Source organism: Pararge aegeria, chromosome 10 (genome assembly GCF_905163445.1).
Source record: "Pararge aegeria chromosome 10, ilParAegt1.1, whole genome shotgun sequence".
In the NCBI taxonomy this organism is placed as follows: Eukaryota; Metazoa; Arthropoda; class Insecta; order Lepidoptera; family Nymphalidae; genus Pararge; species Pararge aegeria.
Window position 1 is genome coordinate 12965945 of NC_053189.1, and position 27649 is coordinate 12993593.

General features: G+C 34.5%; 1 protein-coding gene across 2 annotated transcripts in view; it reads left to right on the plus strand.

Annotated features, from left to right (window-relative positions):
• LOC120626912 (homeotic protein antennapedia-like) overlaps positions 1–27649 on the plus strand; it is a 277765-nt gene that overhangs the window by 202399 nt on the left and 47717 nt on the right. Inside the window, exon 1 of one of the 2 annotated variants that reach the window (XM_039894703.1) lies at positions 21040–21685. The exons of the other annotated variant lie outside the window; for it this stretch is intronic. The gene's annotated coding sequence lies outside the window, so the exon portion shown is untranslated. Of the gene's footprint in view, positions 1–21039; positions 21686–27649 lie in introns of those variants that run through there. 2 annotated transcript variants of the gene reach the window in all.

Consider the following 27649-nt stretch of genomic DNA (forward strand, 5'->3'; position numbering starts at 1 on the left):
CGTTCATTTGATCGGATCGCTTTCAGTGGAAAGCAGCTTTCGTGTCCACAATGATAAAAATTAATTCGTTTCGTCGGTGAAAATGTATTGCATTTTTTGATATCCATTCTTGTAAAGGTCACTTTTACCCGTTTAGTAATTTATTATATTGAAAAAAAAAAGTTAAATATATATGACACTCGGAATATACTATGAACTTTTTAACATAAATAGTAATAGTTTCGCTTTATATTATAATAAATATTATATAGTGGACTTCCGTGATGTTACATCTTTTTGCCGCAACTATTTTTGATCACTTTTTTTCTTCACTTCACTTTGATTCCCATAGTAACATAAAAGTTTATTAATCTATACAAGGACAAAGTAAATAATATTAAATTACGTCTTTATGTCGGTTTGTACAAGTGAACCCTCGACTGCCATCTCACCTGGTGGTACGTAATAAAGCAGATTAACATGGTAGCGGGCTATCTTATGACGTTTTATATGCGGAATCGTACTGGAATGCAAAAACGTTTGGCGGCATGTCTTTGCCGGTAGGGTAGTAACTAGCCACGGCCGAAGCCTATTATCAGAAAAGTTTGATATTTTGTAAATCGCAATCCCAAGTTTCGCAAGTCGCTGGAAGCCGCTAGACATAAGCTGTATTAGATCGTGGAAAGTGGAAATTGGTAAATACCCATAGAAATCCATCGGTTGACACGAATACTGTTTATTGACATATTACATTTATTTTCACGTTTTTTTTATTGATTGTGCTACTGAAAAACTTAGAACTAGACTCATGAATATCATGCTCACATTGAGTGGTGGCTGCATTTCCAAGGTCAAGAGCCAGACTGGTTCTTAACGCAAATAATGAGCCTGCCCTTCTGTCACCAGATAATCCAATCAACCGTGATTTGCATTTAGGCTCCCCAGGGTCTCCAAGGCAAAAATAACAAATGAGGCATACTTACGCTTATTCTTGAAGTGAAAACTTCTTTAGGCTCGTTGAGCACTGTTTGAGTGAATAAAAATCATGGAACTCGCATCATTGTCACCGAACGCTTTCCATAACTATGTGTGTACTATATGTATACTATGTATATATGTGTAGTTTTTGGGTGAATTAAACGCTTGAACCTCGTGTGACATATGTCTGTATACATGTATATATATAGATTTAAATTTCACTTCCATCGACAGGCTTCAAAGACGGCTCCGCATGTTTTTTATATACATTATTAACAGACAACCTAAACAATAGGACACGTTTCAAACTATAAACGCAATTTCAGATAAACTTAGATAAAATAACGTATAGTTTGTAGCCGTGCGCTCTGTACGCCTGTGATCCAAAAGAATCAATTTTATTGGTAAAACAAGCGCTGTTGATTTATGCCCTGCGAGCGTGCCCGATAGCGTGTCACCGGCAAGCCGCCTCTCGCCCGCCGCGTTCGCGCCTCGCTCTAGAATTCACTAGAATTTCCTTTGTGTTTACTAGTAAAACATTTCAGCGGTATTAAAAATTTACTCGGCAGATTTGCTCATTTTCGTTTCGGTGTTAACAAACTCCATTATTATTGTTTAGAATTTCTTTACACATTTCATTAATGGTCTTGGTAATACCATCATCATCATCATCATCATCATAACCCATTACCAGCCCACTACAGAGCACACAACTATGGGCCTCATAAGAAGGCTCAGAGTCACTCAGCGGGCGATGGAGAGAGCTATGCTAGGAGTATCTATCTCTACGTGATCAAATCAGAAATAAGGAAATCAATAGAAGAACTAGAGTTACCGACAAAGCTCAGCGAGTCGCAAAGCTGAAGTGGCAATGGGCACATAGCTCAAAGAACCGATGGACGTTGGGGTCTTAAGGTGCTGGAATGGCGACCTCGCACCGGTAAGTGTACCGTAGGACGGCCCCCAACGAACAGTGTGCCGCTGGAGGCAAGCGGCCTAGGACCTTGTATTGTGGAACTCCCTTCAATAGACCTATGTCCATCAGTGGACCTCAATTGGTTGAAATGATTATGATGATGATGACAAAGCATAAAGATAGGTTTAGGCCGTAGTCCACAACACTGGCCAAGTGCAGATTGGTAGGCAAGCGTGTGTACTTTTGAGGACATAATAGAGAACTCACAAGCCTGTGATATTTAATTGCCTTCTATTTAGCCCGGAAAAATGTACGGGTTCTGTGGGACTTATTTGTTTTTCTTTTAAACAAAGCAAGAGGTCGACATGTTGGTTTGCGTAGTGGTACAGAGGTCAGAGAATAAAATAATAATTATAGCGTTTATTTTGGATAAAATTAATAACTTGTGTTCATAAGATTATAAAATCATTTATTGTTAGTAACAATTATCTTAATATTAACTATTTTACTAATTGACAAAGGCGTAAACATCACAATTCCACGCAAACGAACTCGTACCTACTTACCTATTATTCATTAGTTAAAAGTTTTGCATTTTACAGTAAGGTATTATTAATTCTTTGTTTGATTATGAGTTTTAGTATGACATATTTTAGAATAGCTTCGCATAGTCATAAAGATTTTTTTATGTAAAATGTTGTAGTGAATAGTTGAATTAAAATAAAATTTGCTCACAGTCGTTGACAGAAGATAATGTAGGAAGGATTTTAATAATAGTAAAACAACGACCCACAATTGTAGCAAATAAGTTATTCTTAATTTTATTCTTATTAGTCATATTAATTACGTACAAGTTTTATACGATTGATGGTATTTCTTCAGTAACGTTGCGGTCAATATATATGTTTTTATATTCAGTTGCCGGTCGCTTTCAAGTATTGTAATTAGGTAGAGCTGTATTTAGTTGGAGCGCAGCTGATACCTATCGTTAAAATAAGATGCGAATATTTATAATATTGCATCATTAAGATTATGCGAAATATGTTTACATGCCATAGTAGATAAGTAATGGTTTTATTATGGGTAAGTGTAAATTTACAGCCTAGGTATCCAGATATATCGATGTGTTGGATGAATAACCGTCAGGAATGGAGAAAAAATTGCTAGTATTAATTTTACTCGTTAACACTTAGGTAATAAAGTGAGGGAGTTTTAACGTTCAGTATATTAGATCGTACGGTGACCCTGCAGATAATCAAGTGTACACTCTTTTATTTTATTTTTAATAATTAGGTTTTATTCACGATCCAAGGTAGCTTAAAAAATACTTTACATACCTCAACCCTGGTGTAAATACTCTTCTTGGTCTTCTCTTCAATAATTATGTTGTTTTTAAAAATGAAGGCTGCGTATGAATCCTTAAAATGCTAATTTAAAATAAAACGTTTCAAAGCTAGTTAGATTAGATTGTAGCTCTTGCAATAAAGTAGGTTTGAAATATGAACATAATATTTGACGGCCGATTGGCGCAGTGGGCAGCGACCCTGCTTCCTGAGTCCAAGGCCGTGGGTTCGACTCCACAACTGGACAATATTTGTTCGATGAACACGAATGTTTTTCAGTGTTTGGGGTTTATCTATATATTATAAGTATTTATGTATATTATTCATAAAAAATATTCATCAGTTATCTTACCAACCCGTAACACAAGCTACGCTTACTTTGAGACTAGATGGCGATGTGTGTATTGTCGTAGTATATTTATTATTATTTAATATTTATTGCAAAGATCTACTCTATCATCTTGCATGATTTTTTTTAGCTTTACGTAATAAAAGATTGCTAATTGAGAGTATTAAATATCTATATGTTAATAAGAAACAATTTATCAATTCAATAGCTCTATTCATACGCATACCATCAAAGCTATTGTCGGTTTTAATTTACTAGCGTTGCAGAGTTCAAGAGCAGGTGAACCGTAATCATAAACAGTGCAGTAATCTACAGCCTAACATCCATTCGCAGCCCGTTTGTCACAATCGACGACTACTCCTATTAATTTACACGTTTAGTTGCCAATTTGCTGCATTTTTAAGCCATTTGTCATCGTTAACTCCTCCGGAATTACTCATCATCCGCATAGTGTCTGTCGTACGCTCTTCGAAAGGACGTAAATTACACCCTTAGTTTTTTTCGTGCCGCAGACGTTGAGCAATTGAATTTTTTCATCCCTTTCCAAACCCGCAGCAGCTATACAGCAAATAGCAGCTACGCGTCATAAATTGTAACAATGTCGTGGCTAATGTGTTTATTTAGTTCTATGACAAGTTTTTAATGATCTAAAGACTATAAACGGCCTTTAAATAATTATTAATTGAGTTAAAAAAAGGTGCTTATATTTTGAATTTGCTACGTAACTGCTTAATTTCATTAACGGTCTTATTAAAGAGTGCATTGTCTAAAGCGGCTTTTCTATACTGTGTAAAATACTATTATTGAGGAAACAGTAAAGTTGCGCAAGTGCTTATATTCAGTAGAGATATCTCGAGCGAAAGCTACCAGATCCAAAAGGATTAAGGTCACGTATGTTGGATAATATTAGTGGACGTAGACATGCCGTTTTCGTGACTTAGATATAAAAACAATAGTAACACATATCATCTCTAAATGCAGGCCGAATTTGCTCTTTTCTGATATATATTTTTTTCTACAGCCCCGTACTTGACTAGAATTAGAATTATTAAAATGGAAATAGTTGCTTGTTGCTTGCATCTATATAATATAAAATGGTTAGAATAAAAATAGTTTTTCTTATCGGAAGAATTAATGAAAAGGATAGCAACATTAAACTTAAGCTTCGATCTGAAGATTAAGATTTTTAACGTATGAGAAAAAGACTAAATTAAGAAAATAAATCGATCATGTTAAAAACCTCTTCCAAACTTAATTAAATTGAATTATGTTCGGCTAGAATATATATTTAAGCAATTTGTAATTTATAAGGAGTGTACAGGACTCTGCCGTATGCCTGCTATGTCTCTTTAATTGGTGTTTGAAATAATATATAACCACAATGATACACTTCCTCGCTACAAATCCCAGTTTGGCTTCAATTTCCAACGGTCTGAGCCGGGAACTGTTTAAATCATGCGCCTGCGCCGAAAATAAACTGCGCTCGCTCACTCCGCTCTACTGTAAATTCATTGCTAATTTACAACCCCTCTATATTATAAATAAGTAAATATTGTTCGCCACATATTACACTCCTGACAAAATGTGCCACCAATCGTATGGCGCTGTCATAACAGTGCCTTCGGTGTGGGTACTCGTAAGTGATTTACTGTAACCGCTGCCGGTGTTCACCTCAACCAAAGAATCGATGGTGGACTTCCAGTACCACCAATATTTTCTTTTGGAAAAACCAAAAGGAAATTTTTATAGTTAATTTTGTTTCGTGCGGAGGAAAGGTAACGTCGTTAAGAAACCTGCATGCCTGAGAGTTCTCCATAATGTTCTCATGGGCATGTGATGTCCACCAATCCGCACTGGGCCACAGTGGTGGACTACGGCCTAAACCCTTTTTATTGTGGTAGGAGATCGGTGCCCTATAGTCGGCCGGCCATGAGTTTGTGAAAATTTTCACATCATTATAAACAGTGCTTGCTACTTTTACTTACTGCCATAATTAACAAAAAAATGCCATAGTGTTTTTCTAAAAAGTATCCATTGAAACAGATGTGGCTCATAAAATATGCCTTCGAAAAATACTGTGACTTTGATACATCTTTTATGACAAATAATTTCGCATGTTTTGTACCTGCTTATTTAAATAAGTAATCAAAAACTCTAGGCCTTATTTTTTTGATTTTATTTTTCATTGTTTTACATGCTTTTTAGATTAAAATTCGAGTAGGCAGCAAAAATTCAATTGGTCTTACTGGAGCCATTTGGTTGTTTAGTTTAGGTACAGTGAACTTTTAAAGTAGACTGACCTTAATTCATGAATATACATTTTTATATTTATCAATATTTTTATATTATAAAATGCATAGCCTTGTGAAGTAGGTAGGTACAGTACAGGAGCAAAACAACATTAGGTCACGAAATTTGATCATTATCAAGAAATAGCAATGAAGAATTAAAAACTATGCGGGTGACAGGAAACAAATTGTTGCCTTGTAATTGTAAGTACAATGTCCATGTTCAAATTAATCTTTTTGATATTTAAGGCACAGAATGACGGATCCAATAAGTAGTTGTTTTAAACAATACGACTTTGCGAAAATTTAATACGACTTTGTTTGGTTTTATAAAGTAGTTCAATTAATTTTAAACGTAATGGGTAGCTACAAATTATTCCGCCACTCTCGATGGCAGAGAAATTATTGAGTGCCAAATAGATTGAAGTAAAAGAACAGCCGGCTAGTATACGTGCCAGGGATCATAGGTAGAAGCAGAAGTTGTAATACAGATTCCCAGCCGCTGTTATTATCTATCTTCCGAATTCGAAACTACTAAAAAAACAATAATAGAAAGAACATCGATATGATTGAAATGCCCCTACCCACCAATACATACCTATGTGTGCGGGAAGAGACGATTCTGAATCACGGCTATCGATGAAGAACATCCTAGTATAACTTTATCTAAACTATATATAAAATATGTTACGTAATATTCTAATGTTGAGAATAATAAAAAATCTAACATTAAAAAACACGAAGCTATCAATCCGAAAATAAGTAGATAATGCTTACTCAAATATTTTTTTCTGGTTATTCGTGTTTTAATATTGAACGCGACTTCACTTCAATTTATTGTTATTGCAGAGCCTTAAAGCTTTAAATAAATATTGTGTTCGCTTATTTTTACATACACGCTTAAGGCTATATTCTAAATGAATCGACAGCTGCTCCTTTTTACTTGTGTTCATTCCAATTTGTTAGCTTGACAACATTTCTGTTTCCTGTCACTAAAACAAAACACTAAGGTATCAATAAAATTTAAAATAATTACTCAGATAAGTAGAGTTAATTTATTAAGAGCATTTTATAAGATAGCATTTGCATGGTAATGTAAAAACCTATCGAGTATATTATTTTTATCTTTATCTTAATGTGTATACGTCCTCGTCTTATCTTAGGAAAGGCTAATAATTTCACCATATGCTTATAAAAATGAAAAGATAATCGTAGTAATTTTATGACTGGTTGATAGGTTACGTGAAGTTTTAAGCATTTTGCTATTTGGCAGCAAACATATAAATTGCTTAAACGACTCAGTTGTTTTTCTATAATTATTAGAATAAAGTGAAATAATGTGAAACACTTGAATGGATCTTACAAGTCTCATTTAATTTGCTGATTTACATTTTGATCTTGGACTTGTATTATATCTTGTTACATAATAATAAGATCGGTGTTTCTATACCTTCACACGATGCATCCCTCATCGCAAATTTATGCAAGCCATGTAAAAATAATACAAACATTATTGTATTTGGATAGCTAGTCAAATAAAATAGAATAAATATTATTTATGCACTGCATTTATTCCAAAACCATTAATTGTGTCCCTGTATTAAATACATTTAAGAAATTGGTTTTGTTTGTTTGTTTGATTGGGTTTGAAAAGAGTTAGGCAATCTCCAGGAAAACTCACGTGAGTGCTGAATTCAATTACATAGTAGAAAGCACCATTGATTTTGTTCTACATAAACAATCATCGTTAACAATATTTAAGGTGATAGGCACTAACTTATACTTGTACCTACGTGAGTCCCATATCGATATTATGACGTCCATCTCTATTGATATCTCGCGAGTGGCTGCCAGCGGGCGGAGCTAGCGCGGTGCCAAGTATGGCGGGCGCGTTAATGTAGCGCTTCGTCACATGTTTTTATTGTGGCTTGCACAGGCGTCAGTGCTATTAGGCAATCTATGCATCGCCACACACAGTGAGGAGCGAAATGTCAGACACCACAGCACACATAGTTTTAATACCTACGTAAAAATCATTCGCGTTTCAGTGTTTAATCTTAATTCTTAATAATAATAATCGTTTATTTTACGCAATATGCAAAATCCATTGCAATACAACACAATATGAGATGATGTATCTGTAATGATATTAATAAAATAAAAAATGAATATTTAATTTAATTTTTAAACCCTAAAAGGGGTTTCTGAATAAAACTGACAGTATCTGCTTTTTATATCACTATGCATGGCAAGTCACTTACTGCAATAACGAATTCATGGCATTCTGAGTCAATTCGTTACCTGGAAGAATATCTCCCGCATAGGGTTTTATGTTATAAGCAGCTGATATTCACCCCATTGGGTACGACAGTATTCAAAATAATAAAAAAAATACCTGATATTAATACCTTCAGAGAAATAACTGTACGAATTTGTCATGCAAATACGCAGTGACAACCATACATCACATTTATATTGTAGATAAATAGGCTCATCAACTACTATGGCACCAGAAAACAGGTTATGGGTCCAGATAATATTAAAACAATAATTCATAAACACGTTCACACAAACACACAAATACGCACTCGCACAATTTCATCGCAAAGTTTATTGAAAATGGGCTAGCCTTCGCTCACCCACTACAGGGCACGGGTCTCCTCGCACAATGAGAAGGGGGTTAAGGCCGTTGTCCACCACGCTGGCCCATTGCGGATTGGTGGACTCCACACACCTTTGAGAACATTATGGAAAACTCTCAGGCATGCAATTTTCCTCACGATGTTTTCCTTCACCGTTGAAGCAAGTTAGTTTTATTTGCTAAATTTAATTGCTAAAAAAACTTAAAATATACGATACACGAACACGATACACGATAACCAAATTACAAGACACCGCGATCTGTAATTGTCATTTGTGACTCGAAGAAAATAATTAATTCAACAAACTGACGTAGTGATCAAGACTAATTGCGTACTTCATTGAATTATTTAATTAAGATTGATTGATTAAAAGTCAAAGATACATCAAAGCTGCTTTTAATCAAAGTCTTGGGGGATGATCACACAGTATAGTAGGTACGTGCCTTTAAACAAACACCTGCCTTCTTTTGTTTAATGTCATTCAGACCTTTCTAATTTTATTGTATCGATACGTGTATGCAATTTTAATTTTTTGAGAACACCCACGACGTTTCCTGAACGTTTTGCGATCACTCCATACGGAATTCGCGACCGGATTATGCTATCGCGGACCATTTGCTTTCCATTTGGAATCACATTCAGTTTAACCCCAAATTCTAAATATAGGTATGTAGTATGTCTAACAAAAATTTATGTAATTAGTAATAAGTTTAGATGCAGAATTTTGCTTAACGTGTTAAAAGGCAGTTAATTTACAATTTTAGGGCAGGAGCAGTAGGTTCAGTACTTTAGATTCGACAGCGTGGAGTTTCATTATACCGGCGATATCAATACAGTGTATAAACGATTTTCTTCAAAAAGGGTAAAAACATATCTACATGTTTCGGATTTGCAAAATTCATTTATTGTTCGAAAGGTCTTATGTTGAATGGTACCGTTTCCATTTCATACACATTGAAGCTCGATTTATACAAAAAAATTATTAAAATTTTAGTTGTTATTATATTTATTTCAGATGTAGGTTTTATTTTGTTATACGAATTCTATCCTGTTGGTATCATTGATCCTATGTGCTTACTTAGTCTAATTTGGTCGGTACAAAATTCCTTTAAAATGCGTTCAGCGTTGGTTAAATAATGAATTATATAAATATAAAGAATGCATATTTTTTATAATATTACTGATATATAATATTATATCGAAAGCTCTACGTTGAACTCTACGTACTTAAGTGAAATTGATATAAATGAAATAAATCACTGAAGCTGAATATTAAATTTAATACATACATACTTAATAACAACTTCCTGCGCCATTCCTTTAAGGGAGTGTATAAATATTGCAAATCTTTGGATACCTAATAATTATTTGTTACATCGTGAAAAAACATAGCGAATCAAATCAGAATCTGAAACAAGATCGAGTAACAACCTCGGATATAACACGATGTACAGTTAGCGGCGACGTTGGTTATAGGATCACTACGGATTCCAGTCTTTACGTTTATTGAAATAAAGGTTTAGGGATTAATGCGTGGCCTTGTATACATATTATGTACGTGGAAGGGCCCGTCATGTTTTATTTATTCGCGGCGGAGTTCGTAATAGAGTCGTGCCGTGAGAGCGGCCGGCACGTTTTTTGCCGACCGTAGGCCCCTGTATTGAGACGTCTCTGGATGCTGGTGTCTTGTTGCCTGTCCATACAACATCCGACATGGAGTAGACACTTATTTTTCAACGTCCATGTTTCAACGAGTGTAAAAAAATTGTGTTCATGCGACATTTTACATTAGCACTCATTTGTAGGATGGCGTTATTTTAAACGAAATGAAAAGGTGATCTTACACGAGGCGTCGCGAAGAAATCCACGTCGTCAAGATAGCATTCATCAAGCGAAATACGTATCCAGGCAGCTGCAGGAGGATATTAAAAATCCATTCATCACTGTGACAGCAAAAAATAAGAATTCAGATTCACACTCGAACACCGCGACTGCGAAATCTGGAGAAACGAGGAGGTATTTCCGACCCCCCTCGCCCGATCCGTCAGGGTGGCGGGGGACGCCTCCCTTTTGACAGGAAATGATTGTCTAATATTAGCTTTGTTATAAGGTTCGTCTTTAGGGATTCCAACGTACCTTTACAGACATTTCGAAATGGCCTTATATTCGATTCGATTTTCAAATGGGTATTGTATGTTATCGTTCATTTACAAAAAGTAGTGATAGCGTAGTGGGTAAGGCTTCGGCTTTCCTTACTAGAAGACCGAGTACGGCACGAAACACTAACTTTTCGGAGAAATGTGCGTTTTAAATTTAAGCAATTTAAATAACACTAGCTTTAAACTGTGAAGGATAACATCGTGAAACGCTAAAAGGCGAAAACTTAAAGGCTTGCGAAGTATACCTATCCCTATCACTTGGCCAGAGTGTTAAATCACGGCCTAAACCGATTCTCATTCTGAGAGGAGACCCGTGCCCTGTAGTGGGTTGGTAATGTGTTGATGATGATGATGATAATGATGATATTCATTTACTATGTGATATAACTAATAGTATTTTATTGAGTAAGAAGCTTGTTAGATCTTTTAGAACTTAGCCGATTTCGTAAAACAAATGAAATAAAAAAAAGGAATAATTAATCTAAGGTCTTGGTAACTTACCGCCCGAATCGGTAACGTTTTTATCGAGTTGCCAACTGGTTTTCAGAATACAAAACGCATAATTTAACACCGACTTATCAAAAGTTTGGAATACATGGAGTTGAAGGATCACCGCCGTTTGGTGCTGTTGCTTATATCTTACGACGTAGGTACATATTAGCCGATGCAGTAAATATATCATAGATAATTAATTATATAGAGGACTGATAAGTTTATGGTTAGTGAAAACAATGTAGACAGCACTAAATTACGAAAGAATTTCGGGTCAACGGCCGCGTCTAGCCGACTGCGACTCGAAAAAATTTTTGGACACCCTCAAATTACTAGAACAAAAACTCGACGCATTTCTTCGAAGTAAACCGTGGTGTGTTATTTTGAATAAAATTTATCGGTGAGACATCTATTTCGGCTCAGCTTCGTCAACACCGGTAAACTATTACGAACGAATAGATACTATGAATAGTGTCGAGCGATAGTGTGGGCTCGTACGCAGACAGATTTGTGAAATACACGACGAATTCAACAAGATTTCGTTAGATTTTTAATCCTACGGATAAAATATGTTTTTATTTCTCGTGTAGGTAGCATCTTTAGTTCGTGACGACGTTCACAAAAACTAATATATTCTTCTGGAACATGACTAATTGTGTTTTAAAGTTTTTTATTGGATCACTAATCTTAAGTTTTATCGGCACTGTCTCGTTTAGTTTAGTTACAAAAAATCGAAATCATATAATTTCAGAGAAATAACCAAAACAATGGTGTGGGATTGTTGAGAATATTCATGTAAAATAAGTATACATATCTATTTTTTATTTACCTATTTATGAAGTGGAAATACCGACCTACGTAGTTAGATCAGGTTTCATACAAAGAGCGGTACCTAACTACCACATCAATAACAACACCAACTGCCTTCGTAGATAGGATGAAAAAGATGCTTGAGGTGATCAACGTTTTTTGAAATTCGTCGTCTAACTGCCCTGCTGGTCTAGTTGCTGGCATGTTCAACTATGGAATATGAGGCCCTGGTTTTTTATTCTCTAGCAGGGCCAAAATGTACCTATAGTTTATTGGATTTCTCTGTCGAGAAATTCCCAGTAACAGCCTGTCCTTAGAAAGCTGGCGATGTCTAACGACGATCAACGGCTTATGGTGCTCTTCCAGAAGGAGTAGGGTTGTGTGTCATTATCCTGAATCCTTCCCTAAAAGAGACTTACTTACCTTTGCCCAACAATGGGACATTAATAATATAGGATGATGAGTGTTACCCGTTAAAACACAATTTTTCATCAGATACCAATAACGGCATTATTTAACAATACTTATTTAGTTCAACCCTGACGGCTATCAAGTCAAAAACGTTTAAGCGAAATCAATAACAGTTTTCAGTATTTCATAGCGTTTACCGCAAAATATTTTTGTTGAAGCGGCAATAATACGAAACTCGCATATTGCGCGATTTCGGCTGTAGATAACAGAAATAATGGGGTTCAAAAATGAAATTAATTCCACGTTGATGATTTCAAATTGAAAAGTCACATCGGCTCGCGCCATAATTCATGATCCTGAAACGTGTCCGGGCGGCTGTGTTGGACGCGATCGTAATAGGGTTGTCGACATCTTATTTCACTTGTTTAAACGCCACATAATATTTTATACGGACTGCACGATCTTATTTGGTCGGCCTGAAGTTGAGTCTCTGAGATGTCCACGTCATGTACTATGTCACCATTGAATTCTTTTATCTCCGCAACCACTCATCGATATATAAACTTTAGCTGGGTAATCCCTAAAGTAGGTACCCCGACGTAAATGCAGGCAAATTCAGCAGTTATTGCATTGACATTTAATTTAATTGATTATAAAAAATATATGTACTTTCTTTTCAGTCAAAATTAGTTCAGAATAGTTCAATTACTTAATAACTTTAATAATTTTATTAATAAATAACAAAAGTTTAACTTCAATAGAAACTCCAAATTGAATATGACTAGAGTTTATTAGCATTTCTTCTATTGGATAACCCCTCTTTCTATACACCACGGTGATAAATTAAAATTATGTAAATATTTGCATGTCAACTCTACCGATTCATTGTCACAAACCTTTGTCAAAGGTCTTTCAGTTCCACTATGTTTAATATTATCTACAAAAAGAAAAAGTTACATCAAAATAATCACCTTTATTTATACATAGTACTTATACATAGTATATACTTTCAGTATTTCAGAATCGCCGAATTCTATGTAAAAGTGATAGTATGAAAAGCGAAAACTAACGTGGTCACCTGGATTGATGGTAGAATATAAATTTTAGAAAAGTTTATAATTGAAGTAGTTATAATAACTTTGTGATAGCCCTAATCTATTCATCATATCCACAGACTTTTGTAAAAGGTTTTTTTCACATTCACTATGCGATAGCTTTAATACAGATTATTATAATAGTCTTGCTTGTAATATTATAAACTCTCAAGAATATATACCTACAAATCGTAGACGAAACCCAAATGAAGGAAGTATCTTCAGAATTTCATCTTGCAAGGGCAAATATCGGAAAAACGTTATGAAATCCAATGAGCTTTCCACAACCCTATGTACTGTTAAATGTAGGTAACTTTGATCTTTCAACTTCACTGAACTTTGTTTTTAGTACCTACCTGAACTTATTATCACACTCAGCCTATTAGTGTTCCACTGTTGAGCACACTACTCTTTCTTCAAAGGAGAGAGTTCCCTCTAATACACATTCGTAATGCACACTTTGGTTCCTACTGCACTCGAACGCGCACACGATGCACTTGTGGCCTTTAGAGCCTCCATGCTGCTCAAACATGAGTTGGCATTTTGGTAGTGATAATTACCTACTGACATGGCAGAGTATATTTTCTTTACCTAACGGTATCTAAGGAAAATCCTTAGGTCACTGGAATCGATATCTTGTTACCAGTAGTAACGTGTTAATTTGCGTTGGGTAAGGATAAAAATTTTTTACCCTGCGACCCCGGGTGTGCCTTAGACCTTAAACGTACTCTCCAAGTTATCTATCATAGATATTGTACATAATAAATAGCCGAAAGTAGCAAATTGTTGAATGTATCTTTTTGTCAGATAGGTACAATTTTTGAACAGGAATATTAAATTCGGCTGCGGTTAGTTGCCACCGGCAAAAACGTACGTACCTATAGCGACAAAGAAACCTATTAGGGATATGGGCTCGATAGAATTGTGTTTTCTAACCTTCAAGGTGTTTTGTGAGAGATGAGAGCGGAGTAATCGTTAACACATTGCCAGTAATACAAGAATCAAAAATAGAATAAAAAAGAACAGTGATCTTTACAGACGTCCATGGTAATTTGTACAACCTACAAACCTTAAACCTTTGATACAAATGCAGAAAAAGCTTGACACACGTTCTATGGTTCATAAATTTGTATTTTAGACTTTAAAAACGCTACTCACTCGCATCTGCATCATGCTGTACGCCCTATACACGAATGCAAAGGCAGCACTACATTTCAGACTTTTACATAAAAGCGCTTTAATAGGTAGTAAATAGGTCATCTCTACACGTATAAAATACAATTTGTGTATATTAATAAACGTGGCATAACGCCGTAATAGACCAGACCTTTTAAATGACCAAGTGTGACACTGCATAAGTATTCCGACGTTATGTGATGTTTATAAATAAGGCCCTTACAGCACACTCTCTTACCCAGTTGCAACTTGCAACAAAACCAAGCCAAGTCTGAAGCCTTAACGGTATCAAATAAACAAAGGTTATGTAATGTCATGTAAATAATATAATGAAATAAAAATATTGTACACCAAACGCATAACAAAAAAATAACAGCATAGGCACCTATTTATTCTAAGATATTATGTAAATATATATCGGTAAAAAGGTTGCTAATATGAATTTTAGCAACATGCCAGCGAAGTAACGTAAAACAAAGTTTATATGTAAATATCGGTAGCAGCTCTCATGTTTAATGCAGCGGCTTGTCATGAACATTTGTCGGTCTCACTATTTCAAACCTTTCTACAAACTCTGGCTTAGCTCGCCGCAATGTGTTTTCAAGTCTAACTTTTAAACTATAATTATTTCGCTTTTTGTTGGTTGTTTTTAATTACTAACTAGTGGTTCGCCCGGATCTGAGATCTCCCGATTGAAGTTTTTTTTTAGGAGTCCACTTATACTTATATATATATATATATGTTAGAAATTGCTTGTTACTTTCGTTTCTACTAAAACATATTTTATTGTTTGCTAAAAAATCAATACTTAAAAGTAACATTAACAATACCCTCTTCCTTATTAACTTCAAATATTTTTTATTCTTTGCTATAAAAAAGTATCACTGTACAATCCACGAACATTTTTATAGATTTTGGTTTGAATTTCATTTTCATAAAATATGTGCTGGTACCTACTTAATTGCTGTAGAGTTTTTTATACATAAAATTATTTATTTTGAAGATATAACGTTGCTGAATATATCTGTATTTTCCTTAATTATTCTTTATCTTTATATTATAACTAAGTTGTAGAAACTTCATTGGTTTATGTGATATAAAAATACGGCACTACTCTTATGTTTGTTTCCCTTGAAAAGCTAATAAATAAATAAATAAATTATTAGGATTATGTTACGTGGACGCACGGACGTATACCTAGAGACGAAGTTCATCTAATCGAAGTAAAGTCGAATATTTTGCGTTTGCGTTTTGCTAGTCTATTAAATACTATTATAATTAAAAACTATAGGAGTAGGTATTGGGTTTTTAAAAATGAAATTATACCAAAAATACTGAGCTCCACAAACTTGTAATTAGTTTGGCTCTACAGTATACCAAAATATGTGTTATTAAATTTGAGCTCAGCAAACCTGGCATCTATCTCAAAATTCTTCACATTTCAAGAAACTGCAATTTGGTTACTCATTAGATAATTACACTTCAGATATTTTGTACACATGATACCTACCTGCCATTGTTTCCCAGCGCTACCGAATCAAATAAACTTCAAAGACGTTGAAAAATATGAATCGCGTTACATGTTAATCCAACTAATTATTTTTGTTCATACGAGTTAATTAGAAAAAGCCTCGTAAATCATTTCATCCACAAGTCTAAGCCATGTAACGCCGCGAGCCTTCCGAGGAAATACAATAGAAATATTTGCGTCCTTATCTAAAGTTATGTTTTAAAGAATGACGGAAAGAGAAAGCACCATTCGCACACACTGACGAAAAACAAGCCCATAATTTGCCTGCACGAAAATGTGATAATAAATCATAATAGTTTAGACAGACTGGGGTAAAAAAAATGAACCAAATTGGAAAGTGAATTGTAAGGCACGGCGAGGTTAGTCTGTTATTAGAGCAATTATGTTATTATGTTTGCCGTATCTAATCCAAAAAACTAAATTGGAGTCGACCGCTGCCGGCGAATGCCCGATAGGTTCAATCATTTTCTACTTGTGGGTCGCACGAAATTCGTTGCGGAAGCAATAAGAAACACGAAAATTCCGGCCAAATTGTACAATAATATGCGACTAGGTAATGTAAAAGCAAAGTTTTCGATCGATCGACAAAAACTAGGGTACGATTATTTCGAGACCCCCAATTCGCCACGGTCCATAGTTGGCACAAATTAAAAAAGGGTGCCCGGCTACAAGTATATATTACGAAGTTCACGTTTTAAAACCCCTTGCCCTTTAATATCCCTCACTTAACTCATATTTCATTCGATATGACCATAATTGAAGTGATGGGTAAGAGCTCATTACAATAAATATGTTTATTCCCGGAGCAAAAAAGTCCACATTAGTTCGCTGTCGTGAGGGCTGATAAGAAATATTGCATGAATGACTGCCTCTTTCACAATTTGTATCTTTAGCACACATTGCTTGAAAACAGGTTTTTTCGTGTAAGTTACGAGCACGTTTTGTGTATTCATTTCAAAACTCGCCCTATTGTATTATCAAAATATCAAATATGAATACCAAATAAGGGTTGGGACAAAAGAAAAGTGGCATCTTTTTAATTTATGCGTAAACGAGTACATGAAAACGTAATAATAGGAGCGTGTTTGGTAAAAATATTATTGTAATAACTCTCTCAGGGTATACCAAAGTAACGGGGGGCCATTTTCTAAAATTTCACGGTAGATACATCACACTCGCCTGGTGGAAAATTGTTAACATCTTCATTACGATTTTGAAGTGGTTACGATTGTAAAGTGGATACGCTTTAAAAAGTGGATGTCAGTCGTAGTTATTTATTAGAGGATCACTGTGTCCAGTTGTCAATTACTGCGTAGTTTGACCACTGTCAATTAAGATGATCCATTATTCATTTTTGTAGGTTGCATCTGGTTCAGAATTACTGCGGCTTTAGTTATTTGATATGGCCTTAGATTTGTAGTTGAAATCTTTCAATGAAATGTTGCAATGCTGTTATTTTTAAATACTCATTTAATATTATACGGTCTTTATTTACGAACAGTTATCAGAAGTCAATGTTTTCAACACAGTTGATAAGAGCCGCAAGATATTAATTTTTATTAATTCCATTCAACTTTTGTTTACAAATAGGTACAGCGTATTCACCTTTCCCCGGTTGTGCTATCATTTTAATTAATGTTTTGATAGTTTTAATATGTACGTATAGCTAATATATTTCAACATTTATTTTTATTGGCGCCAATACGTTTAGGCTGTCAGTTTGATAAATATTTTGATTGCAGACAATTACTTACATTGTTGCGAATGTGTTCTTAGAATATACCTTCCCCTTCGGGTGAACATAACACTATGATTTGCACTCATCAGTCAACGAACTCGCCGCATATACCTAGATAGTGAATTATACAGTTTAGGAATTTATTCATAGGATGTATGAAAAGAAAGCATCGGTAACTTGCAAAATATTGTATAGCGTATTGTATACCAGGTCTTAGCGTTTGTAAATTTAAGAAGCGGTCTATGCACGTCCCGTTAAACCCTAACGATCAGATCACTACTTGACAACCACCTCTCAAGACATATGGATTAACGCACGTTCAACCTAAAATAGGTACCGTCTTTGCCAGTAAATAAATAAAAAAAGGACTTTGTCCTTTTCTTACCTCATCTGGATGTAGGTTTACTGATCGGCTTCGGAGGTCGCCTAAGCTAGTAGTCGAGCTTTTCGAGACAGAGCTCGTACGGGGAAGTTCTAGCGTATACGTTTATTTCTGCTACCATTGCTGCGTTCCGGTCTGAAGGGCTTGGTGACCAGTACAATTACAGACGCAAGAGGCTTAACACTTACGCCTCAGGCTCATGGACACAGCGCGGCACTTTGAAGCTCATGTACCATGTATGCTTTGTAAAGCGTTTCACTGTTTATAGGCCTAGGTTTTCAACTTGCCGTCAGATCGACCGTCTACTTGGTCCGTCATTTATTAGGTATGTATTATAAAAAAAGTTGTGGTTCAGCTTCACATGCGACAACCTTAGGCCCACGATCTCTCGCAACTTGAAACCCCCAGGGCTCGCTACCTGGCGGAACTATCCGAAGCTCGCCAACCCACTCGGTTACGCTGTCTCAACCAAAAGTATTAAAAGTAACACACAGTCCTAAAAGCTTTAATTCCGTCATCTAACATTGGAATATTTTGCTAACTCTTATGTTAAGAAGCACGTGCTCTTCCTATTTTTTTTTCTATTCGACGCATCACAAACAACCATCGTTAACAAAGTATCATTTTATGTTTTGTCAAGTATTTTCTCGTGCAAATGATCGAAGCACAATTTTCATGATTAAGCCTTAATCTCAGGCTCGGCTCAGATCAGGTTAATGCATGTTTGTTTATCAACTTAAATAAGTAACTCCATTCACAGCGACTTATAGAAAGAAGACAGTTTGAATGCGTTCAGTCTTTATGAATGTTATCCATTGTAGTTATGCGATTGTGATAACTACGATGGTTAACTGAAATTAAAGTAATGATGTTTCCAAAATAAATACTCTGGTCTGGGAAGAATCTCACAACACACTCACCCGGTCATAATTTCTACTATCATTATATCTAGTAGTATCTATCTAGGAAATAATAAATTTATTTTAGTTCTTAATACTAGATACAAAAACTTTATTTATAATAATGAATCTGTGTATTAATAAGTTTTGTGTCGAGAGATAAATAATAACCGCGCCTCGTCAAAGATATCTTGACATAGGTAGGTATCAATTCTGCGTCACACTTTACGACTCCAATGAACTTGACCATAAAATAGGCATGTTCCTCACTGCACTGACCCACTTATCAGCTGGTACTCTTGACCCCGTCATATCAGAGTTAATGACCCGACCAATATCAATAATATCATTTGATAACAAGAAACACAGCTCATTGGTGTAATGACACGACTTCCAGGTCCGACTAAGAAATGGCACTGGGTTTTTCTGTTAAAAGTTCTCAATAGCTTAGCGTTAGGAGAGAACATTACGCCTGGTTATTGTCACCAACTAGTCAGCATTGGAGCATGGTGTGTAATGCTGATGATGCAAAAATCACAAACAACCAACAAACACCCATTCGCATTTATAATCTATAGCATAGCAAATATAGCTAACTATTTATTTTAATTTCTTTCTGATCGGAAGTGTTATGGACAAGGGATCGTTGAGAGCCGCTTAATAATAATTTATGTTAGAAAGAGTAAGAAAAGGGCTAATAAATAATTATGTAGCGTACACTATAGTAATACAAGTGCTTAGCTTCTGCCACTACCTCACTAGCACAAAAAGTTAATCATGCTATAGCAGCTGTAGGTATAATACCTATAACTCATGGGTTATTTAAGACTCCGTCGTACTTACAACACAGCCAAGTCGCGTTGGCTGTTTATAGTGTTTTATAATACATAAATAAAAATGCGGAGTTCAATGTTAGTCTGCTTCCTCCCTTATGTTTTATTTTTTTATTTCGTAGGTATGTGATAAGCATTTTGTGACATATTTTTTTCTTTTATTTCAGGTAAGTTCCACCAACTATTCGCAAATCAACGGTCAGCTGACGGAAATGAATTCGAAATTTAAATTGCCATTTACTCCAGTGATCGTTCGCTCTGGCACGCACCCGCCACGCGATAAAGAGTTCAAACTTCATTTGCATAAAGTCGTATTTCAAATTGGCACGGTCACATTACCGAGCTTTGGATATGCACGTGTTAGCGGCAAGCTGAAATCAAAGGGAAGTCCTATTTACTATATAAGTTTAAGTAAACATCTTGTGTGTATAAATAATAGTAACTATACGATAGCTAGAGGCATTCTTAATCAAAAATTTCCATTGTCTAATTTTTGTTTAAAAATTTTTAGTTTAGCCTTTTTATTCGTTCATGAAAAGAAGATCCTATATTTTCTAATTTTTTATCAAATAATGCCAACCGATAGGTAACTTTTTCTGATAACGTTCCTCAGATACAGTTTTTACTAATGAAGCTCTTATGAATATTAAGTAAGAAATCATTCATTTGATAGCAATCACGTATAAGCAAAAACGTATCTTATACCGTTTCCCGCCCATCCGTAGCGCAACGCTGCATGCGTTCACACGCATTCGGATAATCTTTCATGTGATCGGCCACATAGGCGCGTGTACCGTCACTTATAACCAGCCATTTTGTAAAACCGATACAGTTCAAATTCCCTTTTGCATTTAAGCATCATTTCGTCTGGCCGCGTTAAAAGCACGCTGCATGTTCGCACTCCCACCCGCCACAACACAAACGCCTAGCGTGTATGAATCATGAAACTCCGCATGTGTGGGTGCCCGTACGTTTGCGCTCGGCTGGAGATTGTCAGTGTGTTGGTGGCCAGCGTAGCACGCGCGCGTGTGTGGGTACCCACTCATGGCAGCGGACTATGACGGCTCGTAGATTTGACACCTAGCTCAATGCTGGTTCAGACGTTCATTAAACACAGGCCGATATAATTTCGTGAAATTGTTGACAGTTTGTTTACGTGCGAAAAGGACAACCCTTCAGTGCTAGCGTTCGGCTTCGAAAAGTGTTATTTTTTTTTATTTGCAAGTTTTCGCGCGTCGCACTTGAACTTGACTTCCGGCAAGTCCAGTTTCCCGATTGATTTGTGACATGTTTCGAGTATTTATTTATCATGTTCGCAATTAGATGCGCTTCGTTGAAAATCGGTCTGAGGGGCACCGGCATGAATAAAATATCGCCCGCGGTTTGGTGGTCCCGACTAGACGGAATGGTAACTCTATTTGACGAGTGGAAAAAATAAATTGGACGTTAATGGACCAAGTTGGAATATATCATTTAATAATGGCAAGAATGAGGTGATATTAAATTCGTGTATTTGGAACTTTTGGTGATGTGAGGATTATATTAACCATAAATCATTTGAACAAGTGGAAGTTTTTGTTGACATTACTTTTGTGTTCTAACTTTATTTATTTTATTTGATGGATGGTTTATTCTTCAAATTTGGATTACATAATATATTTTGTGGTGAGTTTTTAATGTAAGTTTAAAGGATTTCAAAGTATTTCTAGAAAAGTTTTAAACTTTGTAGAGCATTGAGAATGTCTACTTATAATTCTAAATAAAAATTATTTAACTTTGAATGGAATGGAAAAAATTCGTTAAGCAAATAAGACGCTAATCATGTCTATGAGAAGATTAAAATTTATTGTCGAACTAGAATCAAAATAGACGTAAACAGCACACTAAAATAAGTAAGGAGGCATAGAAATTAACTATAAAATTTATAATAAAGTTTTTCGTTAGTGAATATAAAAAAATGCAAATGACTAAAAACAGCTGTATCGACCTAGTCGGTGTAGGATCAAATTACTACGATTGATAGAGACATTAACACAAATAGGCATAAATTTCGTTGATTTCTTTATACCCCCGTTCACCTTTTCGAACACGGCAGGTACTTTTAAGGGTAGAGGTCATTAATCAACCTACTGATGTGTTTAAAAGAAGCCAAATAGACTTGTATCTATAAAGGTTTTAGCACCGCCCTAAAATGGTAGTTTATCATTTTTTTACCGTCGCTGTCGAAAATCATGTAACATGAGCTTTTATATACTGATTGACATATTATAGCTATGAATCATCGTAAAATAGTAGGTATTGTTATTTATATGGGTGCTATTTTCGGTTATCTTATAAGATAAGAAAACATTAAATGTTCATATTAAAATGATGTGGGAATATTTGCTGATATTATCAGCCTATTGTTTTTAAACAGATAGTTAGGTTTACCTAGGTTTTAACCTAAGACGACTAGTGAAAAAATATTAATAATAATAAGAATATATTTGTGTTAAGTTATGATAAAGTTATTGATTTGATAATATGATTGGGTGTTTTTGATAATGTCTCATAAAAACCGACTATGTAAGTAAGGTTAACTTATGTTCAGTGCTTTTGTATGCGATTCAAGTATTACCTATCTTCGGGCTTTACAGTAAAATACAATGTATGTAAAAGTTATCTTCAATTAAAGCCACTTTAATAATATAAGACATACTATTCAGTTGCCACAATTATGGGAATAAATAGCCCATCTCTATAAAAGGTCAGCGATAAAATTAACATATCGTTTAAAACGGTTGTCGCGTCGTCTGTCGAACTAAATCGAAAACGTTAGTTTTATTTTTTGATTGCTTATGCACTTTTTGGTCGGATTTTTTTAAAAATAATATTTGAATGTTTAAATTATTACACTATATATATATATAATTATATTTTTGTACCCATTATATATATATATATAATGGGTACAAAAATATAATTATTATTTTTAAGAATTAGTATAGGTATTATTTTCTACTTCTCTTCTTTTTTCTATTTTCTTTTGAAAAATAATGTTAAGTACATTATTTTAAGATATACAAAAATTGTATACCTGATTGTTCTTGGATTTTTTTAGTGAGTGGAAAGAGAGTCATCATCTACGTAATAAAACTCACAAACAACGTAAAGCTTAAATCAATTCGTCTAACAGCAAAACATTTTCAGTACTTACTTACGTTAGTACCTAAGTTCATTGAGTAATAGGGAATTTTCGATATCCATACGTCGAGTCGAGTCGAGACATTTGATCATCATCATTATGATCCCTTTACGGACACTGGTTGCCTCTCAGAATGAGTAAGGCTTTTTCCACCTCGCTGGCCAAGGAATTGGTAGACTTTCCACACCTTTGAGAACACTGGAAAAATCTTAGGGATGCAGGTTTCCTTGCGGTGTTTTCTTTCACCTTTGAAACAATTGATATTTAATTGCTTAAAACACATAAAGCACTATATGTTATAGAGATACATGTCTGGGGTCGAACTAAGTCGCCCCGAAAGGTGACTGAGCTATAACTGCTTTTGTAAAGATTTAAAATACCTTACCCAGGACAAGAATAATTCTGAACGAATACAGCAGCGCCATCTAGTTACGACTAAAGAATATAAAAGTTTATGTTGTTCCATGCATTCCATACACCATTTCCATATTCCAATGCGCTACTTAAAGCAAATTAGACCTACTGAAATAGTTTTGAAGCGCCTTTTGATTAAACACGCACCAGCTCTCAGACTATAAGTTTTGTGGATTTAATAAACGAGCGTGACAACGAAAATCGCTGAATAAACACGGTCCACGTTTTATTCCTGTCCATTATGCTCATTGTTCTATTTGCCTATCATTTGTATGACAATGTGACTGTCATGGCTAAAAATATTTTTTTGTAGCTATTTATATGGTGATCTCTATTTGACGCTAATAAAATTGTGACCCACCATTGTTCCGTCAATTTGTGAATAATTAATCAACCGTGAATATTTAACGTTGATTGTAAGATCTAAAGTGACTTCCTTTTTGCCTTTGTAAGTCTTTTGAATCGGCAGTTGCGAATGTAGAGACTCTATTTTTCATAATTTAATAAACAAGCCCAACTATAAAAGTGATCTTTAGATGATAATAAGTGTGACCCACTATTGCCCCTTCAACTTATAAATATTGAATATTCTATGAAATATGTAAAATAACTTCCCCTTTGCCAATTTAAGCCGTTTTACTCGGCAGTGCCGGATTAAAAATAGTGTCTCTGACAGCATTTTTTATACTGAAAGTCACAACTATCAAGATAATCTTTTGACTATAATATTTTTTTATTTCATAATTGTAATTTACTATTGCTTACGAATAGTTAAAATTGATTGAAAGATAAGGCTAAGCTGAAAAGTAGCTAAATAAGTATTTTAGCTCGGCTCTACCAAACAGGAGGAAATGATGAGGCTGGAATAATTAAAGTGACCCCAACGTTTCGGTAATAATTAATGCAATATAGCTATTTTTCAATACTACTAAATAGCATTTTAATCTTCATTTATATAGTAATCTATATATATAAAAATGTTATGTTGGTTGGTGTACGCTTCAAAAACTCAAAAAGTTCTGCACCGATCGAGCTGAAATTTTAGCATGATACGAATCAAGGATTGTTTTTATTATTTTTCTCAACCATTCAATCAAAATGTGCCACAGCGAAGCGGGGCAGGGTACATACAGCTAGTTATTTATAAATGTATCCATTTAGGGTTCCTTGTTAAAATAAAATAAAAACATTTAAAGCTTTTTCATACCTACTTGTCTTGTTAACCTTCTTATTTAACAACCATGCTATTAATATATTTATAAAGCTGAAATTCAATAGTTATGGAAAATTATTCCAGATTTAAAGTTTCTTTGGTACCAGCGCGTGTTTTGAATTCTGGCGGGCATAACATAATCTATTGCAGACTTGAAATATCAATTTTTAAGCGCGAAGCTATATCTTTGCTCATAAATAAAGTAAAAATTTCATTTTGTCCAAAGAAATCGATATTATTATTTTTAAATAAATTATTACAAACTACTCTAAGCTGAGCATAAAATAACCACATTAATCTACTGAATATAAGACAAACATTATTATCTCTTCCTCTCTCTATCGTAAAGGCGTAGTGATGTCCAATCCGACAATATACCTGGTACATATTTCATGTAATTCAAAGTATCTAGGTGGTTTTCAAGTGGCTATTATAGTAACGGTGCCTTTCACCGCTATCTTCTGACCATCGTATGAACTGCTTTTTTAAAAACTGCCTTAATAAAGAACAGCATGTAACATTTTAATGTTCATACTGAGATTTGGTTTATGTGATAATGCGCCGTGACCGCGCACGACTTTCTATGAAACTAAAAACACTAGAGAAATCATGGCGGTATTTTCTAGGACGGATTTTTGTATGCCCTTTACAATTTCTTGCGCAATCGGTGAAAGTACAGGCTTGATTTAGGACTGATTGTGGTTTTATTTACATAACCGACATTGGGAAATTAAAATGCTTTGTTCCTTACATCGTGCTATCGATACTATCTAAGGCATATAGATATTGTGTATATGCAAAGTATATCTGATAATTTACTGCGAAATAAATTCATTTTATTCATAATAAATTTATGAAATTAAACTAAATATATTGTTTAAGATTTAAAGGTACCTATTTTTCCGATTTCAAAATATCGTAACCATCACAACGACGGTGGATATAGCGTCGAAAAAATTCAAACTTTTTAATTTCAAAATTAAATATCAGGTAGGTACAATAGTGATTTTTCAGGAGGACACCTAAAATATTAGTCGAGTAGAGAATTTTATACTTACTTAATAGAAGCTAACCTCAATAACTTTGCTTATTAAGTTTGATAAATTATTAAAAATACTTAACATTTGAATCATTTAATTTAATCCACTCTAAATATAATTTATAGCAATAAACTGTAACTTGTATATTATAAAAAAAAGGAAATTAAATGCTATTAATATAAAACAGTCATAATATACAAATACCTAGCGGTTATATCCAGTTATAATGATAAATCTTATTCATCGCTATTCTAAATGTCACTAATTTCCTTTGAAGACGTCAATTTGTTTCGTATATCGAATGCCTGTCGAAGCTCTTCTATCGAGGTCCGATGTTATCGCTCCTACAATGCTTTGAATTATCTTAACGTATTCCAGGAATAAATGAGTTTTAATTTAACTTTCTGTTGGAACGGGAGGTGATCCTGAATAACACAAAAATCAAATACTCAATAACATTAATATCCGGTACAGTTGATATTATTAAATACGTTTAAAAATACGTAAAATTGTAGAGCTAAGGACGTCCAAGGTTGATTGATATCCAAATGCCCTACCCAGGAATAGTGTAGGAAAATTTAAAACAATTAAGATTTCTTATATTAGATTAGGAAGTTAAAGAAAATAATACAATTTCAATTCATGCAATTGCAAAACGTGCTGTTTAGTGTTTGTGTTGTGTTGATTATTTTGAATAAAGTCAGTAGTTGAAGTCAAAAAAAATATTTTTGAATATAGCTACTTCATTTAAATATTCACTGTAACATATTCTATTAATGAAAAGTGTGCTCAAATTTAATTCGAGGTTAATACCTGCTCGCTAACCAATCTTCATTTTTACATTTAACGACAATTAATCGTCACTGAACTCAACGTAAATAATATGTTGTGATTTTATGGACCTGATTTTCTTACACTCTTCCACTTCATTGACTTAAATACGCATCTGATTATGTAAAAATAACTAAAAGCAAAGGGTCACTCACATGGGTTTATACAAACTGATTCAACACTCTCAGAAACCATAGCACGTACCTATCTTTATCTAAAAATTATATTTGGCAAGTAGGTAAAAAACTAAATATAGTAACTATTTCTATAGTTGGGAGCTGTCAGGTAGGAAAGATGTTTGAAAATTTTAAACTTAAAGGGGTAAATAGGACACTAATATATGAGGTGTGATAACATTTAAATTGAAAAATATGGATCAGGTTACTTTCCCGAAAAAAAAAACAAAAAGACTAGGTATCAATCAGGCCCCGAGGGTTATGTACTACTCTATTTTAATAATTCTGTGGTACTATATTCGTTTTCAGTGTGATCTTTATTGTATCTGCAAGCAACAGCCGGTTGGCGCAGTGGGCAGCGACCCTGCTTTGAGCGCCCAAGGCCGTTGGTTCGATTCCCACAACTGGAATAATAAGTGATGAATAATAAGTATTTATGTGTATTATATTCATAAAAAATATTCATCAGCTATCTTAGTACCCATAACACAAGCTACGCTTACTTTGGGGCTAAATGGCGATGTGTGTATTGTCGTAGTATATTTAATAATGTGTTTTTTATTTAATTTAATTTTATGAAGTTCTTACACAAAAAAAATATGATGTGTCGATGCCGTATCGTCATCGTTAAGCATAAAACGTTCGCAACCGCAGCTAAATGTTCGTACAGATATGATTACGCCCACCTCGAATCGTTAATTTAATATCATTTGTTCGTGTCATCGGCTCCCACTAACAAAACGGGCTTTCATTAAATATTTTAATTAACTT